General features: G+C 46.4%; 1 protein-coding gene across 1 annotated transcript in view; it reads right to left on the bottom strand.

The window, feature by feature from the left end:
- The window catches only part of LOC137521186 (coagulation factor XIII B chain-like), a 555,357-nt gene extending 533,559 nt beyond the window's left edge, over positions 1-21,798 (bottom strand). The window contains exon 1 of the mRNA XM_068240116.1: positions 21,741-21,798. The gene's annotated coding sequence lies outside the window, so the exon portion shown is untranslated. The remainder of the gene's footprint in view (positions 1-21,740) is intronic.
- Positions 21,799-22,033: the final 235 nt, after the last annotated feature.

Below are 22,033 nucleotides of genomic sequence, written 5' to 3' on the forward strand. Positions count from 1 at the left end.
GGAGGAGGATCCGTCGGTGGGTCTGGCACGGAGGATCAGCATTGCAGACATTGGCAGGAGAAGCAGTGGGCCTGGAATGCAGGACTCACAGCCTGCTGCTTCATCTTTGGCCACTACCACCAGCCGCACCACTCAACCCCGAGCCCGAACCACTACAGGGAGAAAAGCAGCAGCAGCATCCTATTCAGGGCGTTATGGAAAATTCTTATACCCAATCTGGCAGTTTTTCACTATACCCTCATTGAACAGCAAGTTTGCCACATGCAATATGTGCCATCTGAAACAGAGAAGAGGTTGTGAATCCTCCAAGTTTGGCACCTCCAGTTTCATAACGCATCTGAGCAAAAGACATTTTGAGGAGCATGAGGAGTTCAAGAGGCTGAAACAAGCTGGCGCTGGCAGTGGTCAGACTCAGAGTAGCACTAGATCCCACTCTGCCACTCCTGCCGACACTGAGGCCTGTTCAGGCAGCCAGTCCTCAGTGGCCTCCCCTGCTCCCTCCTCCACTTCCCGTGCAAGCAAGAAATGCCACCAGACCCTGCTGAGCAAGTCCTTCCTCGTCATCAGGGCTCAGCCTCCCGGCAGCCGTCACATTCGCCAGCTGAACAGCTTGCTTGCACAGGCCATCTCCTTCCAGCTCCTCCCGTACTCGTTCGTGCAAGAGGGGATCGACATGCAATGTGGAACATGGGCTGGATCATTCGGTGGGTGATCGGATCCATGTGACCATGGACTCATGGAGCAGCCGGATCGGGACAGGCCGCTTACCTGTCCTTCACCGTACATTGGGTCAGTTTGGTGGAAGGGGGTGAGGAGGGGACAGCAGCATCGGGCACAGCAGCAGCAGCAATCCAGTGGGTGGTGCCACCCCGCAGCAGGGTCAGGGGAAGTGCAGCAGGTTCTTGTGATCAGGTTCCATTCTCCTCCACACCCGACTCCAAACACCCCCACCTCAGCAGCAGCGTAAAGGCTGCTGGAGATGGTCAGCCTGGGGAAGAAGAAGCTGACGGCAGCCAACGTGCTTCACTACCTCAGGGAGCAGGAGAAGAATTGGTTGACCCCCAGAGGCCTGAGAATCGGAGAGGTGGTCTCTGACAATAGGGCCAACCTGGTTGCCGCCATCGACAGGGGAAACCTCACCCACATCCCCTGTCTGGCCCACGTCCTGAACCTGGTGGTGCAGAAATTTCTGCGCATTTACCAGGGGATGGACACTCTTTTGAGAGAGGCAAGGAAAACCGTGGGTAATTTCCTATGCTCGGGTAGTCCCTCAGCATCCCTGGAAAGCGAGCAGGACAAGCTGAACCTGCCACGGCACCGCCTGATCATAGACATCCCAACACGCTGGAATTCCACCCTGGCCATGTTGGAGTGTCTGGTTGAACAGAGGCAGGCTGTCAACCAGTACCTGGCCAATACCACCGTGGCTGCCACCTTGTCCAAGACCGGCACCACCCACCTCCCGAACATCATCCTCAGTGCTGATTGGGGGCAAATGCAGCAGGTGTGCTTGGTGTTGGCACCTTTCCTGGAGGCCACCAAGATGGTCAGCTGGGACCGTGAGTGGGTGACCATGGTGTGCATGCTGGACAAGGCCCTCTTTGCTCTGCTGGAAATGGGAGAGACAGCCATCAGCCAGCAGGAGCAGCAGCCATCTGCACAGTCAACCTCTGTGCGGGAGGAGGAGGAGGAGGGGGAGGACTTGGAGTTGGAGGTCCCTGACCTTGAGGATGAGGAGTGCAGCTGCAGTGGTGCGGGGGTGGAGAGAGCAGGAGGAGGCTCAGGGGTCAGGGGAGGAGGAAGACAGCACTGTCAGCTCTGGGGGTGCCGATGATGTGTCAGCAGAGATGGCGTCCCTCTTCCCCATGGCAGTGCACATGCTGCCATGCTTGCGCAGGGACCCAAGGGTGAAGCAGATGCGTGCTCAGGAGGACATCTGGATCACCATGATGCTGGACCCATGGCTGAGGGGAAGCCAGGTTAGTTCCTGCCTGCAGGAGGAGACCTTGTGTGCCGAATGAGCGACTTGCAGCGGTCCCTGGTTCAGCGCTTGGAGCAAGCCTTCCCCCAGCCTTCCACCACCCCTGCTGCCACAGTCCAGCCAGCACAGCAGCAGGTGCCTGCGTCCAGCAGCAGCTGGCGCCGAACAAACCTGCTGTCTCTGACAAAGGCGCTCTACGCAACGCCGGTACAGCTGCCTACAGAGGTGGTGCTTGCAGCAGCATTTGGCTCTCAAAGCCAGAACCAGCGCCTGACCCGGATGGTGGCAGACTACATGGGTTCCTACAGCGGGCTTGACACCGACACCCCTGTAGACCCCTTGGAGTACTGGTCAAGCACCTGGATATCTGGAGCGAGCTGGCACAGTACGCCCTGGAAGTGCTATCCTGCCCGCCTTCCAGTGTGCTGTCAGAGAGGTGCTTCAGTGCGGCCGGTGGCGTGATGAACGAGAAGCGCTCTCGTCTGTCCACCCAGTTTGTGGACGGACTGCTGTTTCTGAAAATCAACCAGGCTTGGGTGGTTGGTGAGTTCCTGGACCCTGTTGTTGGCAAGAGGGGGACTGTAACGATTGTGGAATTCTCTCCGTGGTCAGCGCACAGGACGTGTGCTGACACTGCGGAAATCCTCCACAAGCGTATAATTTGAGGGAACCCAGCAAAAGGTGCAACGCACCTGTAGAGGGAAATTCCTGTCGGCAGATGGAGCTGTGAAGTGCAGAGGAACAGATCCTCTGCCCTGCCACAGACGCCAGACAGGGAAGAAACGCAAAGCAAGATAGCCCTGAAAGAGAGAGAGCAAAGCGACAGAGGGTATGTGTGTCCACCAATCTAGTCGCCACCCGCGACGGTGCACACACAACAGCAGAAACAAAGTAAGAACGCAATCGCGAGAGAGGCGATTGCCAGAGGTAACACAAGGCTTAAGCAAGACAGGGGACAAGAGTAGCAAAGGCACAGCAAATCATACAATAAGAAGATAAGGAAAATAACAAGCGCTAACTAAACGCGAACACCGCACTCATTCGCAACAGCGAACGCGTTTACAGCGCGGTCTCCGCGTGTTAAGCACAACAGAGACAAGCACGCCTAATTAACCACCGACAGACAAACATGAAACAGAGAACGCGAGCGCTTGCTTAACGGTTACCTCACCGAGCCTACAGCAAGTGTTCGTATCTGACAAGACAGACAAACGGAAAACAGGAATAAGCTAGGAAAGATCCACTGCTTTTACCGCCAGAGCAAGTGCGATCCAGGTACAGAAACAGAATTGCAGATCAGAAGGATCCACAGCCGCTACCGCTAGGGGCTAGTGCGATCCAAGCAAGACAGGCAGATGAGATAGCTGGTAGCAACCGCTGCTCCAGCTATACTCCAGGAAAACAGAACAGAAGGATCCACAGCACTAGCGCAAGGCTAGTGCGATCCAGGCAAGACAGATCAGAAGGATCCACAGCACTACCGCTAGAGGCTAGTGCGATCCAGGAAAACAGAACAGAAGGATCCACAGCGCTAGCGTAAGACTAGTGCGATCCAAGCAAGACAGATCAGAAGGGGCTACCGGTAGCAACCGCTGCCCCGGTTAGCACCCAGACAAACAGAACGATTTCCTGTCGACCACCGCTGGGACAGGACAATCGCAACAGACAGACAAAACAGATATGCAATCTAACTGAACTAGGAAACTGCCTAGTACAGTTCCAAGAATTACCCTAAGGTAAACTTTAACAGATCAACACTGGCTGACACTCCAGGAGTGTTTCTAACAAACCGTTATGACCAGCAAAGCAGCTGGTCAGCAGAAGATCTTTATAGTGCCAGCCCTCAAAGGAGACAGCTGGGTGATTTTCATGTATGCAAATCCCTCAGCAAAGCAACTCTGAAAGTTGCAAGATTAAGCCAGGTCTCTTTTCCAGAGACCTGCATCTCTCAGACATAAGGAATGGTCAAACAGCTGTCTGCCTGTGCAGCCAGCTGAGCGGATCATTACAGGGACATGAAGTGGCTGGGAATTACTATGCCTGCCTTACCACCCTTTTACCACCACAACCTCCTGGCTCCTCCTGAAGCCTGGTTCACAATTATTTTTACAGCCATGGTACCAACGCTATGTGCCATGGTACAATCTCCTGCATGCTCCTGGCACACGTTACACCTGCTGCTGCTGCATTGCCCTGCTCCTGCTGCCTGTGCTGCTCCCACCACCAGGGTGCCACAAGCCACTGCTGCTGCTACCTACTATGCCCAAAACAAAATTGCTGTGTAATTTTTTGGGAGGTGTCTGGGATGAAAACAGTGCTGTCCGAGTTGTGGGGAGGCCCCAACTGCGGCAGTACGACCGCTTCCTGGAACCTCACTGTTGTTATGACTTAACTGTGTCGTGGTACCAACACTAGGTGCCATAGTGGACTATCTATGCTGCCTGCCACACATTAAACTCCTCCTCCTGTCTCCTGCTGCCTGTGCTCCCACTGCCAGGGTGCATCTACCTCCTCCTCCTGCTGCTGCGTTACCCACCGCCAGGGTCCACACAGAACAAATCTTTTGCTGCCACTGCCAGTCTGCCGCCACCAGCTATTATGCCACTCCTCCTGCTGCTGCTGTCTGTGTTACCCACTGCCAGGGTTCACACAGAACAAATCTTCTGCTGCCAGTCTGCCACCAGCTATTATGCCACTACAATAGCTGTATTTTGTTGAAAAAAAAAACGGCCACAATGCACAGCCACAGGTCCTCACTGAGCTCCTTCCTTTGTCTTAGCCATGACTGTCCACAAACCAACTGCAGAGAGATGCTGTTTTTCACCTGTTGAGTTGATTAACACAGCTGTTCCCAATTAGTCAGGGTAATTTGGATGCTTTAGAACAGCTTGGACTATTTTAAATGGTATAGAACTTTGGATTTTCCCACAGACTGTGTCAGTTTGTGAAGGGTATGAATAATTTTGGACTGGACACTTTTTACTCAAATGTACATAAAATAGATGTCTCTCCCCCCCCCCCCCCCACACACACACACACACAATAATGCCTCTTGTACATCATCTTATTATCTATTGGGAGACACCCATGTCATTTCCCTTAAAAAAAAGAAAAAAAATAGTTGCTGGTTGAATAAAAGTAACTTTCACTCAAAATTTACCAGGGGTATGAATCATTATGGGCAGCACTGTATATGGTCAATTGGTTCGTGCCTCAAAATTTTCTTTCCTACTTTGCTACTCTTACTATCGTGTAGAGTTATAAATGAATCTGTTGTGAGGAACTTCAAGTTCAGAGCACTTTGTAGAGTGTTCTGGCTCCACTGTATCTTGTTGTCTCACACTTAGTCACTTAGTAATATTGTGTTTGTCCAAAGAGGCTTTTCTTTCCTTTAGGTTCCAAGAGAAGCAGGTCTGGGACTATTTTAGCTGCCAAATCCAACGGAGTCAGTTAAATACAGGCCATTATTAGCACCTTAGAATCCTTAGACAAATATTTGCCTCTACAACACAATAATACTAACACTGTATGATTTAGTTTGCCATCTATATCTATATACAGGTACATTAAAAATGGAACGTAGCATAAGTTTCCTGTAAGTTTATTGCACAGCGACAGGTCTTACTATATTTCCAAGAGAGATATTATTAGTAGAATTAATATGACAATACCCCTGAAGCTTAGACAGACAGAGCGGTCAAGGACAGGACGTGAACCAGTGTGAAAAATGTAGCTACATAGATGGATATCCTGTCACACTGGACCTTGTACAAAGACCGCCATTTTGTCTGGACGGGCTTCTTGTGTTGTGTCATATGACGCCTCAAACCAATCTCGGAAATAGAGTAACACAGTTATTATGAATCCCCAATAATGTCAAAGGGAAGGTAAATAACATGTATCATGGTAATAATATCAAGGAAAGGTAACTGTCAGGGGCGTCGCTAGGGTCATATAACCGTGGCCCGTGCCACGGATATGCCTTTGGGGTGCCCCTAATCCTGTCTCTGGGGTGCCCAGCGTGAGTGCCCCCAATATATTGGCCAGCGCGGCCGCCGTTCGCTTGACACGGTCGGCCGCCATGTTGTGGGCGGAACTTGTGGCCAGCAGTGCACTCACAGGCTTCATGCTGTCCAATCAGGACTCTGCATGCGTGTGTGAGAGGCAGGAGGCTGGAGTGAGCGTGTCAGAGCGAGTAACTCCACCCCCTGCATGTGTAGTGGAGACGGAATTTGCCTGCCCGGCACCCGCTGACCCCTGCATGCCGCCAGCTCGTCTTGCCGTACAGCCACAGCCCGCCTCACACTGCAGGTGCCATTGCCACTTGTCCACCTCAATATGGCGACCTCCCTCAGCCTGGCTCCCTGCCTCCCGAGTGGCCAGTACTATAGCGCCATTCCGCTCTGCCCCCTCTCCCTGTCACTTCCGTAACTCGGCCACGCTGAAGCTCTGCCTCTCAGAAACTTTTGAATGTGGCGCGGTTAGTTATTGCTGGAGCTGATGGGGAGCAGGAGCGTGCAGCCAACACAAATTCACTGAGAGGAGGGCTGCGGGCACCATGGCACGTCATGGAACGATGGAGCAGTCTGTGTGGAGGTGGGAAGGATGCATCTCTGCAGCCTACATTGTGCCCAGGAGCGCTGACTGACTGGCCGGTGGATGTGCCTGTTCTGTGAGGAGCCCAGCAAGGACGGAGCAAGAGCTGCAGACTGAAGAGGGGGAGAACACAGACTACAGCCAGAGCCAGCCAGGAGGATGCAGCGGCAGCAAGTAAGCATCTTGAAGACTGCATGGAGAAGGAGGTAGTGCACTCCCTCTGACTTTCAGTCCATCTTGCTTTCTTTCTGATGTTTTCCTCTCTCTCTCTCTCTTTCTCTTTCCCTCCCCCGGGTCCCCCTTTCTCCCCCCTCCCTCTGGTGTATGCTGTGCTGCGAACAGTGTGTGTGGGCAGAGAAGAGTGATATATAGTGTGTGTGTGTGTGTAATTTGGGGTAGTATGGAAACTGTGGGTATGTGTTGTGTGCCTCTATCTGTGCCTGTGTGTGTATGCCTCTGTGTTCTATCCTGTGTTTTTTCTTTACCTCTCTCTGTGCCCTAGTGTGTGTGCCCCCCCCCCCCTCCCCATCATCCTGTGTGCGTGTGTCTGTCTGCCCTGTCCTCTGTGTGTGTCTGATCTCTGCTACCTTCGGTATGTACAGTATATGCTGTTACTCTGTGCATGTACTGATAGTTAACTAGCTGCAGTGTGTACTGATCTCTGCTGCCTCCAGTATGTACAGTATAAGCTGTTACTCTGTGCCTGTACTGATCGTAATCTAGCTGCAGTGGGTACTGATCTCTGCTGCCTTCAGTATGTACAGTATATGCGGTTACTCTGTGCCTGTACTGATCGTAATCTAGCTGCAGTGTGTGCTGATCTCTGATGCCTCCAGTATGTACAGTATAAGCTGTTAATCTGTGCCTGTACTGATCGTAATCTAGCTGCAGTGTGTACTGATCTCTGCTGCCTCCAGTATGTACAGTATATGCGGTTACTCTGTGCATGTACTGATCGTAATCTAGCTGCAGTGTGTGCTGATCTCTGATGCCTCCAGTATGTACAGTATATGCTGTTACGCTGTGCCTGTACTGATAATAAACTAGCTGCAGTGTGTGCTGATCTTTGCTACCTCCAGTATGTACTGTATAAGCTGTTACTCTGTGCCTGTACTGATAGTAAACTAGCTGCAGTGTGTACTGATCTCTGCTGCCTCCAGTATGTACAGTATAAGCTGTTACTCTGTGCCTCCTGTACTGATAGTAAATTAGCTGCAGTGTGTGCTGATCCCTGCTACTTTCAGTATGTACAGTATTAGCTGTAAAGCCTGGTACACACATACAATTTTGATTAGCCAATTTTAGCTCTATTCATCAAATTCATTGTCTGTTGGCCCACTTACTGCATGGGGGTGGGAAAATTGGTCAGTGATTGACCAATCAAAATTGTATGTGCGTATACATCTTTGATCTATGCCTATACTGATTGTAAATGATCTAACTAAAGGACATGGGGCTCCATCCAATATTTTGATGGGCAGGCCCATTATCTGTAGCTTACACCACTGCTACGTTCATGTAAATTTGGCCCCACCCATGGCCACACCCACCCACTGTATGGCCACGCCCATTTTTCACTCCTCGCCTTGTGCCCACAGGTGCCCCCGATCTCCAAGGACCCTAGGGACGCCCTTGGAACTGTATATTACATGAGTTTGATTTGTTATATAAATGTTTGTTGATAGTTGAAATTTGTAATGTGGCTATTCACCTTTGAATATCTGTGTGTAGTTAAAATAAACCTTCCCATATGTTCTGTATCAACTACAGAACTAGAAACAGAAAAGTACATTAACAACTATCTAAAAGGACGCTCCCGTTTTTATCCCATTGAATCCAAAGGGCACTACATTAACAACGTCTATTTCCTAGTCCTCCACAACCTTCAAAAACTACAAAACGTAAGTATTCCATCCACTGCCGATCTTACAAAAAATGAGAAAACTGCATTGAGTAGTCTACAAAAAAAAAAACAGAAATAGTCATAAAATCGGCCGATAAAGGGGGTGGGATTGTCATCCTGAACAAATCAGATTACATTGAGGAAGCCAACCGCCTTTTGGGAGACTCTAAATACTATGAAACACTTACCACAGACCCGACCCCAGAAATCAATAAAACACTTAAAAACTTTATTAACAACGCTTACCTTAATAATATCATCACGAAAAATGAAAGAAATTTTATACTGAATCCACATCCCAAAGCTCCATTTTTCTATTATCTTCCAAAAATACACAAAAACATCAATAAACCACCAGGCAGACCCATTATCTCCGGTATTGATTCAGTCACTAGCAACCTGTCCCGTTTTGTTGATACACACCTACAAACATATGTACAATCATTACCATCATTTCTCAAAGACTCCCAACATCTCATAGAACGCCTACAGTCCATTTCCTGGCAGCCAGATTGTGTCTGGCTCACCTGCGACGTCACATCTTTATACACAAATATTCCACATACCTTCGGCCTCACTGCATTACATCATTTCCTCAGTACCCATTCCCTTATGCCACCAGCACAACAAACCTTCATTACACAATGCACAGAATTTATACTCAACAATAACATCTTCACTTTCCAAGACAAAATGTATCATCAGAAGAGGGGAGTTGCTATGGGCAGCTCATTCTCGCCTTCCTATGCCAATCTGGCCATGGGATATCTCAAACAACTCAAAATGACTCAAGACAATCCATTTATAAACAATGTTCTGTTTTATAAATGTTAGATAGATGATTTAATAGTTATTTGGAAAGGAGACATGACCACCATCCCTAGTTTTATAAAATTCCTCAACTCTAAACCAGCTGGCTTACAATTCACATCACACCATGACCCCACCTCCATAGAATTTCTAGATCTCCCATTGTTCATAGATACAGATAAAATCAAAACAAAAACGTACTTCAAACCTGTTGATGCTAACAACTATATCTATTTCGACAGTTTCCACCACCGCCCCTGGACAAAAAACACACCTAATAGCCAATATAGAAGAATCTATAAAAATTGCACCGACACCCAGGATTATAAAAGTCAGTCCAATATACTAACCCATAAATTTCTTGACCGCAAATATCCTAAGAAACTACTCAGAGATTCAGAGACTATAAGGCAAGAACCATACAAAATCCCCCTACCACAGCCAAGCCAACTAACACAGAACCCCTACCCAGATTCATCACCAAATATAGCTCACAATATCAAAATATACGGAAAATCCTCAATAACAGGCAGGAAATCCTCCCTACAGGACCCACAACTCCACTCCATTCCCACTTACACCAGCCATCAACTACCGACGGGCACCCAACCTCTGCAACATACTGGCCCCCAGTCGCTTACACTCCACCCCCCATAATGGTAATTCCAATCCCTCACATAAGACACCAGGCTGCTCGGCCTGCAACCACTCAAGATGCCTAGCATGCAAATTCATTACCCATACTACTACATTCCAGTCTCAAAGTACAAAATTAACCTATCCAATTAAAGACACCATTACATGTGAATCCAGATTTGTAATCTATATCATTTCCTGCCCCTGCCAACTTCAGTATTTGGGTAGAACCACCCAACTGGCAAGAAGCAGAATCGGTCAACATAAACGCAACATCCTTAACAAATACCCATTACACAGCATATCACGACAATTCACGACGGTACACAATAGCAACCCCGACTTATTCCAGATAACCCTCATTGAAACTGAGAGATTCTAGATGAGATGGAAAGCACTAAGAAATTAATAAGTGCCCTCACGCCACGGATGAGGACAGCTTGAATCTACTAAGCACCAATTTCGAGTTACGCTTAACCCCAATACAGGAACAGATCAAAAAGGATAAAAATGTAAAGTTTGCCCGAGACCGAGTGGACTATGAGCAACATCAGGTCTTTTCCTGGAGAAAGGAAAGACCCTACCGCAGTCCAAATAAGAGGAATAAGTGGAGAAAGAGACGCAATCCCTCTGGAAATGGTTCAGGGAGAACTTCACCTGATAGCTCCACCAATAGTTTCCATGGGTCTATAAGACATACTGGATCATCTTCAGAGGATGAGGCCCCTTTAGAAAGAAGAAGGTCAGGAGAGGCAAACGAACATCAAAAGAGCATATTGAAACAGGTCTCGTGGACCAAATCTCATCCGAGACGGTCGGAGAGAAACAGAAAGAAATAAAAGTTTACAATTTATCAGGGGTAGAATTGAGTGATGCAGTATACTCCCTCTTGAACAAAGGGTTAAATTTTTGCCCCACGGTTGAATTCGACTTTGTTAGGTTTGAACAGGAATTATTTTTGAACACCAGAAAATTATCATTACACAGATTTTTTGCAAATAAGGAGAAGCCGTCAGATCGATCACAGGATGTGGACTTCAGAACTATTCCCTTGTTAGTTGGTACCTCTGAACATCATTGGGACTGTGAAACTTTACGAGATCTCTGTGAATGATCAGAGTCTCATACTCCCAATATAGTAGAGGTTGACCGTAGGCTCCCCTTTGATATAGGCAACAGATCAGTCTTCAATCCCCCATCTACACCAGGTGGTTCAGTGGAACTGTTTTACTCTAAAGTATTGGAGGACTGTAAATCATTAATCTACCCAAAGGATGCTTCCAACCTATCTCGTCAGGAGAAGGAGGCTTTGAAATGGCTGCAGTCTAGGACTGACTTAACTATAAAGGAAGCAGACAAGGGGGGTGGGGTAGTAATATTGTCCACTGACCAGTATCAAGGGGAATGTTTGCGACAACTTGAGGACAGGTCCACCTACTCTAAACTCCCTGCAGATCCAACTCTACAATATACTAGGGAGCTCAAGAGATTGTTACAGAAAGGAGTAACTGATGGTGCTCTAGATAGAACAGTGGCAAATAAGTTACTCCCCCAAATTCCTCGCAGCCCGGTGTGGTATTGCATTCCAAAAATACACAAAACCTTGGATAACCCCCCGGGCCGCCCCATTGTTTCAGCAATTGGATCATTGACAGAGGCACTATCTCAATTTGTGGACTTTCAATTGAGACCTCTGTTAAGATCTTTGCCATCATATGTAGGCGACACTACAGAGGTTCTGAATGTTTTAGGTGCTTTTGAGTGGCAATCTGGTTATCACTTGGCATCAATAGATGTGGTTTCTTTATATAGTCGGATTTGCCACATGGATGGCTTAAGAGCTATAGAGTCCTTTATACCTGAAGTAATTGATGATGAGCCTCTACAGTGGTTTGTCCTGGCGGGTCTGGAGTTTGTCCTAACCAGGAACTCATTCCTCTTTGACCGCCAGTGGTACCATCAGGAGGTCGGCACAGCAATGGGGAGCCCTGTGGCCCCCACCTATGCCGACCTCTTTATGGGCCGCTGGGAGGCGGATTATATCTATTCATCGAGGAATGGGTTTTTTGGATCGGATTGAACTCTGGATCCGCTACATAGATGATATACTGATTGTGTGGGAGGGACAACAAGATGAATTCAATCAATTCATAAAATATCTTGGGTCCAACGACGTTAACATGTCCTTTACTCATTCCTGGGGTGACCAACAATTAGAATTCTTAGATTTGGACATTAGGATACAAGAGGGAGTGATATTAACTAAAACTTTTAGGAAGCAGACGGCAGTCAATTCCCTTTTGAGTGCTAAAAGTTATCACCCCACCTCTACACTCAGGGGGGTCCCCTATGGGCAGTTTTTGAGGCTGCGGAGAAACGCCAGTTGTTGGGAAGATTTTTTAGAGCAGTCTGAGGATCTAGGACAAAGGTTGCAACAAAGGGGATATAAACCACATACCATTCAGCAAGCATTCTCTAGGGCCTCAGCAAGGGACAGGACCTCACTGTTAGAACACACAAAGGGACGTAGAAAGACCAACTCACAAGAGAGGTTTTTTATGCATTTCACATATTCACCAATGCTTCAATTTATTAAACAAACAATTAGAAAAAATTGGTGGATTATACAACAGAATAAAATGCTAAAGTCTAGAAGTGCCCTTTTTCCCTGTGTCTCATACAAACGAGTTCCTAATTTAAAGGATAAACTCTCTCATAGCGAGTTTACTAGCCCTCAATCCCTGTGTTGGTTGGGTTCCAATCATCCCAAAGGGAATTTTAAATGCCAAAGGTGTTCCTGCTGCAATTTCATTGAATTGGGCGATACCGTTACCCGCTTTGGACGGACGTGCAGGATTAGGCAGTTCATTAACTGCCGAACCAGAGGCTTGGTCTATGCACTTGTTTGCCCCTGTCAGCGTATTTATGTGGGTGAAACCACGAATATGCTCAAGGATAGATATTAGGCCCACTGCAGGTCCGTCCATAGCGAGGGAGGGGTGCACAAGGGTCATTGATCACATGCGGGAGGTCCATAATAGTGATGTGACCAAATTGAGATTTTTAGGATTGGAGCAGGTGGGACATGACAGAAGAGGGGGTGATTGGCATCGTAAGCTTTTGCAGAGGGAGAGTTATTGGATCTCTTACTTTGATGCGGTTGGACCTTTGGGCCTAAACGAAAGGAATAACTTGGCCATATTCATCTGAGACTTATTGATTTTTAACTGATAATTAGTATTCTATTTTTGCTATTTCTCTTTATGTTTTTAATTTAATTGCTTTATTGCCCTAACAGATATACCATAGGCACTGATGTTCAGTCCATCTCAGTGGGGGGTGAGTATTTAATGTAATGATAATAATGCTACCTTTTTAAATTAACCATCATGAACTTTCCCCCATTGGGATGGACTGGTGTCAGCAATTTAGTGTGGCATATTTTTGCAGATAATGTATTGTGCACACTTTATTATTATTATTTTTATTATCTCTTGGCTATGGTTTAATCTGACAAGCAGCTGCCATTACAACCACAATTTGAGATGTCCATCTGCTGCTGTGACCATTAAGTATGTTTAGAAGATGCTTTAATATATTGGTCCACTAGATGGCAGCAGATGGGCTGGCTCTATCAGCCTGGGACTTTGAACTTCATCGGCTTCACGTAGCACGTCATTTTTGACGCATATCGGATATGACGCAACTGCGACTTCCGTTTTTTGCGTTAGACGGCAAGGAAGCCTCTTTCAATGCGGAGGTGTTGCCAGCGTGCGTTCCAAATGCGGAGGGCGCACCCATGGCTTGGTGATGGCGGCTGCTTCACAAGTTTATTGAGGGTGAGTGTTTCTTATATAAGGGGAGATGACAGAAAGGGGTGGTTGTCCTGATGATGCGCCACTGCACCTAATCGGCGCGAAACGGCTGTCGACCTCCCATAACTGCCTGTACCTCTCTTTCCACGACTGGAAGATGTAATGTATGCCTGTTTTACTGGATTTAAATTAAAAGTGAAGTTTTAATAGGGATGTGCAAGGCCTCTTTTTCTTCTTAAGTGGAAGTATAATGTGTTTTTGGGGTGTATTTTTACACATACCCATGCTGGGTGGGAGAAATATCTCTGTAAATGACAATGTTTTGATTTTTTTTTACACACAATTGTCCATTTACAGAGAGATTTCTATACTGCCCTGGCATTTTAGGGGCCCTAAACCGTGAGGAGTAGTCTTGAACCCAAATGTCTCAAAATGACCTGTGAAATCCTAAAGGTACTCATTGGACTTTGGGCCCCTTAGCGCAGTTAGGCTGCAAAAAAGTGCCACACATGTGGTACTGCCGTATTCAGAAGAAGTAGTATAATGTGTTTTATGGTGTATTTTTACATATACCCATGCTGGGTGGGAGAAATATATCTGTAAATGACAAATTTTGTATTTTTTTTACACACAATTGTCCATTTACAGAGAGATTTCTCCCACCCAGCATGGGTATATGTAAAAATACACCCCAAAACACACTATACTACTTCTCCTGAGTACGGCGATACCACATGTGTGACACTTTTTTGCAGCCTAGGTGCGCTAAGGGGCCCAACGTCCTATTCACAGGTCATTTTGAGGCATTTGGTTTCTAGACTACTCCTCACGGTTTAGGGCCCCTAAAATGCCAGGGAAGTATAGGAACCCCACAAGTTACCCAATTTTATAAAGAAGACACCCCAAGGTATTCTGTTAGGTGTATGGTGAGTTCATAGAAGATTTTTTGTCACAAGTTAGTGGAAAATGACACATTGTGAAAAAAAAAAAATCTTCTATGAACTCGTCAATGTCGTTATACACCTAACGGAATACCTCGGGGTGTCTCTTTTCTAAAATGGGGTCACTTGTGGGGTTCCTATACTGCCCTGGCATTTTAGGGGCCCAAAACCGTGAGTAGTCTGGAAACCAAATGTCTCAAAATGACTGTTCAGGGGTATAAGCATCTGCAAATTTTGATGACAGGTGGTCTATGAGGGGGCGAATTTTGAGGAACCGGTCATAAGCAGGGTGGCCTCTTAGATGACAGGTTGTATTGGCACTGAAGTGCAGGAAGCCAGGATGTTTTCAAATCGTGACCTGGACAAGGCAGCAGAGAACATGGGCATGTGATTGATGAGTTTCTCAGGGGGTGATTAGAGGGGAAAATAGATGCAATCAATGCACTGGGGAGGTGATCGGAAGGGGGTCTGAGGGGGATCTGAGGGTTTAGCTGAGTGATCAGGAGCCCACACGGGGCAAATTAAGGCCTGATCTGATGGGTTGGTGTGCTAGGGGGTGACAGGTGGTGACAGGAGGTGATTGATGGGTGTCTCAAGGTGTGATTAGAGGGGGGAATAGATGCAAGCAATGCACTGGCGAGGTGATCAGGGCTGGGGTCTGAGGGCGTTTTGAGGGTGTGGGCGGGTGATTGGGTGCCCAAGGGGCAGATTAGGGTCTGATCTGATGGGTAGCAGTGACAGGTGGTGACAGGGGGTGATTGATGGGTGATCAGTGGGTGATTAGATGGCAGAACAGATGTAAACAATGCACTTTGGAGGTGATCTGAGGGTAGGTCTGCGGGCGATCTGATGGTGTGGGAGGGTGATCAGATGCCCGTAAGAGGCAGGTTAGGGTCTGATCTGATAGGTGGCAGTGACAGGTGGTGATTGACGGGTGATTGACGGGTGAATGACAGGTGATTGACAGGTGATTACAGGGGAGGATAGATGTATACAGTGCACAGGGGTGGGGGGGGGGGGGGCTGGGGGGGGTCTGGGGAGGATCTGAGAGTGTGGGGGGGTGATCAGGAGCCCCCAGGGGGCAGTTTAGAGACTAATTAAAAAATAGCGCTGACAGATAGTGACAGGGAGTGATTGATGGGTGATTAGGGGAGTGATTGGGTGTAAACATGGGTCTAAAGGGGTGGGTGGGGGGGGTCTGAGGGGTGCTGTGGGCAATCAGAGGGAAGGGGGGGAGATCAGTGTGCTTGCGTGCTTACCTGCGTGGCTGCAACCTGCCCTGGTGGTCCCTCGATCACTGGTACCACCAGGGAAGGAGGCAGCCTGTATAATACGCTTTCTATACATTACAAAGCGTAATATATGCTTGTATGGCGGCGATCCGGTAGCTAGTAACCAGCCGGCGCTTCCGAAACGGCCGGCAGGTTACTGCGCAAGGGGGGGCGGAGCCTGTCACCGGCGCCTAATCGCGTCACGCGTTGACGCGATCGGCGCATAACCACGCCCGCCGCCGCCGATTGGCGTATTGCGGTCGTTTGGGCCCAGCCCTTGCCGCCGCCCATCGGCTGTGGGCGGTCGGCAAGTGGTTAAGTAAGTGGAGAAAATTCAGAGGTATGAAGATTTCACAGGTTAGGAGGTGAAAAGAATGTGATCCTTATGCAAGCTTTGGTAAGAATGCCGACCTAGTGAAGAAATGATTGATGACTGGCTAGTTATACACCAGCAAAGATCCTTATTCGTAAGTGCTGGTGTATGGTGTTCCAATGAGAAATATAGAAAGTGTAACAGTATGTCGAGAAGGTAAGAGGAGATGGAGATTTTAGGGGTCAACAGCCCCTGCAAGGTGGACAGTGTTATAAATGTGAAGAGTTTAATAGTTGAGCTTAAAAGTGCAAAGGACTTATTTTGACACTTAGCCAAGTGTTGAATGATCAGGAGCCCTTGTAGAAGCTGCAGTTTACAATATTATTCAGTAGTAGAAGCTATTAAAGGTATGCCTGGGAAGAGACCCCTTTAAAAATAGTAAAATATCTTGTGAATATCTTTGGCCACAATAATGTATTTCTTTTAATCAAAATCTTTAGGGTAAATATTATTGCTGTTTCTTTAAATATTCATTCTGCAATACAAGCAGGTTGTTGCGCTAAATCTGGGTATCATGGGTAAACTTTTTGATAGGATTTTGAAATAACAGTATGGATACCATTTGATACAATGGATGCTTTACATGTTTTAGTTTGATCTTTCTTTTAAGATTTTTGCCTGATTTTCTTAAAGATTTGTTGACAGAGATTTCCTGTCTATTTTAACCATTTAATGACATTGTAGCGTATTAAAATGTGCTGTTTGAGCCTGTTAATGGCAACAGCACGTTTTAATATGTCACTCACTCCCGCCGCCGCTCCGCACGTGTGCGGCCCCCCAGCTGCCGTTTACCTGTCGGGACCCCGTGTTAAGTGATTGAGGAAGAGGACTGTGCGGTCCTCTACCCAATCGCAATGCCTAGAATGAATGGACCTGACAGCGAACAGTGGCCACGTCCATTCATAAAACAGGAAACAGTCACAGCATAGTAAAATGTAAAAAAAAAAAAGTGATCACTCCCTATAAAACGGGAGAGTGTTCACTAGCGCCATCTAGTGGCCAAAAAGTAAAATTACACGTACAGGCAAATACATACACATACACTTATTAAAATATCAATAAAATTAATAACTTCCAAAGCCCCCCCCCCCCCCCCCAAAGAAAAAAAAACATGTAAAAAAAAAAGTTTCAACAAAAATGACATAAATAGTTGCCTTATGGACTGAGTTTATTTAATCTGTATTTGATGAGGGAAAATTACTTTTACTTTACTACATGGGTATCACTTTAGGTATGAGGCGTATATACTGAGGCTCAGATAATCGTGGTCAGAACGTAAGCAAGGGTCATACACGTGAGATCAGAGGCTGCGGTACAATGGGCTGAGACAAAGGCTTGGTCGTTTAACAGGCTGAGGTCATACACGAAATATCAGATGGCTGCAGTACAATAGGTTGAGACAAAGGCTAGGTCGTTTAACAAGCTGAGGTCATACACTAGTGGTCATGCCTATGCCCAATACCTGGCTGTGGCTGTCAAGCCAAGGAGATCCCAAATGTCACCTGTGAATGTCCGGCACTTCTCTGATCATTCTGCGTTTAATTTCATGAGCGAAGAGGGTATTGAAGGAGCTGCCATGTTGTTCACAGATTATAACCACTCATCCTCCATTTTGTCTATGCTAGCTTAATTTCTGTATACTCGATACATTCCATATTTTAAGTTTAAGAAACAGATATTCTGCTCCTTTGTAAAGTGTTTACTGCAGGTGTTGTTTGAAGCCTAACACAAAGTAACTGCATGGCCTACACCCATTGTACTAGGTACAAATAGCTTCCGCTTAGCAGCCAGCCACACAGTCTGAGCATAACACCAATATACGAAATGGCTTAACCACTGAAATCACCAACTTGAGTGTATTTTCCATCTTTCTCTCTCCCTGTATTGAACAATATTGTTTTTTATATTATATGCTACAAGTCTTTGTTACATCTATATACTGATATGTACTTCTACGCATGTGCAGGAGTTTGTTTCCTGAAAGTATAAGAAGCTGTACGGTGTCCATTAAACTTCAATCTGTTCACATGCAAATATAGTTGTCTTTGTATTCATTGTATGAGTGTTGTGTGAGCACTGAGCGGGCTCTTGATGCATCAGTATAAGGCTGAACCATTGACCAATCCTTAGAGGTCATCTGAAGGTGTATATGTCCTTTCACCACCCTTAGCAGGATTCTAGAATGGTGCTCTCCACAATCCAGTAAACACTGGATTGAAGTTGAGAGTGCCTTTTCCAAATGTGAGTCAAGAGCCTTGCCAAGGATGAACATACTCAACAAATAGCTTGAAAATGTTGACCACCCCTTAATCATAGCTTCCCTTAAAAGCATATTGACTTTAGCTAAATCCAAGAACCTGGCCCGCAATACCTGGCCCCTTTATTCAACTAGTTTTTAACCCCCACTTTCCTCAGGGCTAGACTCTTCCTTTCTCCCTAATCTACAGAACAGAGGCTTGAATTTGGCAGAGATCGCCACACGAGGGAGATGTAAAACATTAAAACATTCTACGAACTATCCCTCATCATCACTGATGGTAAATTTCCACTATGGGCATTTTTTCAAATAAGGAGCTTTGTTAATGATTTAGCTCAACCACTCTCTCCATTTGAACTCAAAGTGACTGCCAAAATAAAACATAGACTACTATTAGAATACTATTTCCTTCATATACAATCTCCTTACAAGTGGTAATGTCTCCCCCAAGCCTTTCCCTTTCCAACAGAAATAGGAATCTTACTTCAACAGAAATCTACCCCAAGAAGAATAGCAAAAAAATGTACTACTTCCTTTTACACACAGCTTCACTCAATGTCCAGAAACAGGGGAACAAACTACTCTCCTATTGGTGCAGAACTCCCTCTTTCTTGCAAAAAGCCAGATTACTACCTAATGATGAGTTTTTGGAGATGCCATGGGGCAGGGGGGGTTATTTAACATTTTTTGGACATGTTCTGCTTTGTCATCTCTTTGGAAGCAAGTCCATGCCCTTTTTTCAGCAAATCTTTTCCATGTCTTTCCCCTTCTTCCCCGAAATACTTCTTCTACATCGTGTTCCTTTCTCAACTCACACCTGCAAATAGTCTCTATTAATCCACATGATTAGTGCAGCAAGAAGCACAATCACAATAATGTGCAAATCGCCTGATAACCCAACCATTAAGCTCTGGTTTTCTAGAATAAATTCAACTGTAGACATGGAAGAAATTATTGCTGCTTCACAAGGCCATCCTACACAATTTTTAGATACATGGAATAACTGGCTTGAGTTCCAAAAATCAGTGGAGCACTTGCAGATTATGCCTTCCTAAGATTTTTAGTCCTAGTGTGTAGTTGTAACGGTTGGGTGTTATAACTCAGTCTGATTATATGGTGATCTGCAGAATCACCAATAATACAGACACTATACCAGATTATTAGGTGATCTGCAGAATCACCAATAATACTAGTATAGCAGACACTGACGGAGTGAGTAGTGATTGGTGCAACCATAACTTTATTAGTTTTGCAAGACCTTACCAGAGAAACTGGTAAGGTACTATCAGTACACTGACTGTATCGATTTGATCAAACCTTCCCAGAGGAGCTGGAGAAGGTACTAACAGAGAGAGTACAGAAACAGTATGGCTGGTCTATACCAGGGGAGCTGGTAAACGACCAATAATAAATCAGACAAACAATCACACCGACCCTTTCCAGCCGGGCTGGATAGGTCGGACTAGGAGGATACGGTAATAAGCTTGACCTTCCCAGCGGAGCTGGAAAGGTATATCAGGTGACTTAGATAGCTTTAGCTAAACCTTCCCAGAGGGGCTGGGAAGGCACTATCAGTCACAAAGCGGCACCTCACCAGTAGCAAGGGCCCACTGGTGAGTAGAATGGTCAGACAGGCAAGGTTCGGCAACAGAGAGGTAAGTACAGTACAGAATCGTAAGGCAGAGGGATAACGAGTAATCAGGCAGAGGTTCAGCAACTAGTCAGATAGGCAGAAGTACAGTAACGTTAGGCAGGAAGCAAGGTCAGAGGTATAGCCAGAATCATACACAGGTAATTAATACAGTAACAATCTCCTAGTCTAGGTGTGAAGTCCTTGGTTTCAACACCGGGCACTAGTCTAAGGTCTGAGCGCTAACACAAGTGTATTCACGACAGCAGACAGGGAAACACTGAAGCCTGGAGGCTTAAGAAGCGGAGTAGACCTCACAGGCACGCCCCTGCCATCAGCCAATCCAGGGCGCCGTGAGTCTCCTCTGACGTCAGCCGACCAGCAGGTCAGCTGACGAACCTCCTCCCAGCATAAAGGACCCGTCTGTGCGCGCGCTCGAGACGGTGACCCTTTCAGGAAACGAACGTTCCGTCCTCGGCATCCTAGACCCCGGGAGGATGGGCAGAGGCACAGAGGCAGCTGTGGCAGCGGTGCTATTCGCCGCAGCTGCCCCGTCGTTCGTTACAGTAGTGCTATAGAATCTTTCTTCAGTGTTACCCCATCTTAGCAGAGGCTTTACTTCCTCCGCCAACTGAAGAAGTTTGGCATGTCACAAAAACTCCTGACGAACTTCTATACCGCAACCATCGAATCCGTCCTCTGTTCTTCCATCCTTGTATGGTATGCTGGCTCCTCCGAAGGCGACAGACGCAAACTACAGAGGGTCATCAGGTCAGCGGAAAGAATCATCGGGAACACACTCCCTGCCCTGGACTTCCTCTACAATGCCAGACTACGCTCCAGAGCACTGAAGATTGCCAAGGATCCCTTCCACCATGGCCACCAGTTTCTCAATCAGCTCCCCGTGGGGCGGAGGTATCTGAGGTACCGGTCCATCTCCACAAAGACCACGAGACACAAAAACAGCTTCTTCCCCTCAGCTGTAATTTCGCTGAACTCTATAAGCTCTGCCCTTTCTCTCCCCCCGTAGGCTGCCCCCCCCCCCCCATGACTTTCTGCATATAAACCACCACATGGCTGATGTGTTTGGAAAGGTATTACGTATATGTTTGGAACCAGATGTGGTGTAAAATATTGTTTGTAAAGTATTGTTCTTTAAGATGTTCTATGCTCTGTTGTCTCATATGTTTCTATGTACATGCCCTGTATTCTTGTGCCAAGCCCAATTCTTGTGCCAAGACTTACTTATCACTTTAACTGTGCTAAATAATTGTATTCTCACGACATGTTACAAAGCTGTTTCTTTAAGAACCGCCTGTTCATTGTTTCTTACTCATTATGTAATCATTTGACCTTATTTACACTTTGTTTTTTTGCTCTGATTTGTACAATCTCTAATGTGCATCAATACATTTTGAAAGTGAAAAAAAAGTGTATGCTTGTTGTGAGGGTGCACTTAAAAATATATTTGAATCTTGAATAGTTCAAAATGTTGATATACTTCTACATGTTCAGGCAATGACATACCTTTGACTGTTTCCAAATCTATGACAGGGTTCTCATAAGATTGTGCACCTAAAACTGCAAAAAGAAAAAACAATAATTACTCTAAGCAGATAACCATATGCCAGTTTATTAACAAAATCATTAAAATTACTGTATATACTCAAGTATAAGTCTAGAAATGTAGATCTCGTTCATTTCATAAAAGTATAGGGGTTGACTTATACACGAGTCACGGACAGCACTGAGCACCCAGAGTTATGTGTCTACTAATAGTGACATTCCCATTTGCAGCAATTTACCCTGTGGTAAGTGAT

This window comes from Hyperolius riggenbachi, chromosome 6 (genome assembly GCF_040937935.1).
Source record: "Hyperolius riggenbachi isolate aHypRig1 chromosome 6, aHypRig1.pri, whole genome shotgun sequence".
Taxonomy (NCBI): Eukaryota; Metazoa; Chordata; class Amphibia; order Anura; family Hyperoliidae; genus Hyperolius; species Hyperolius riggenbachi.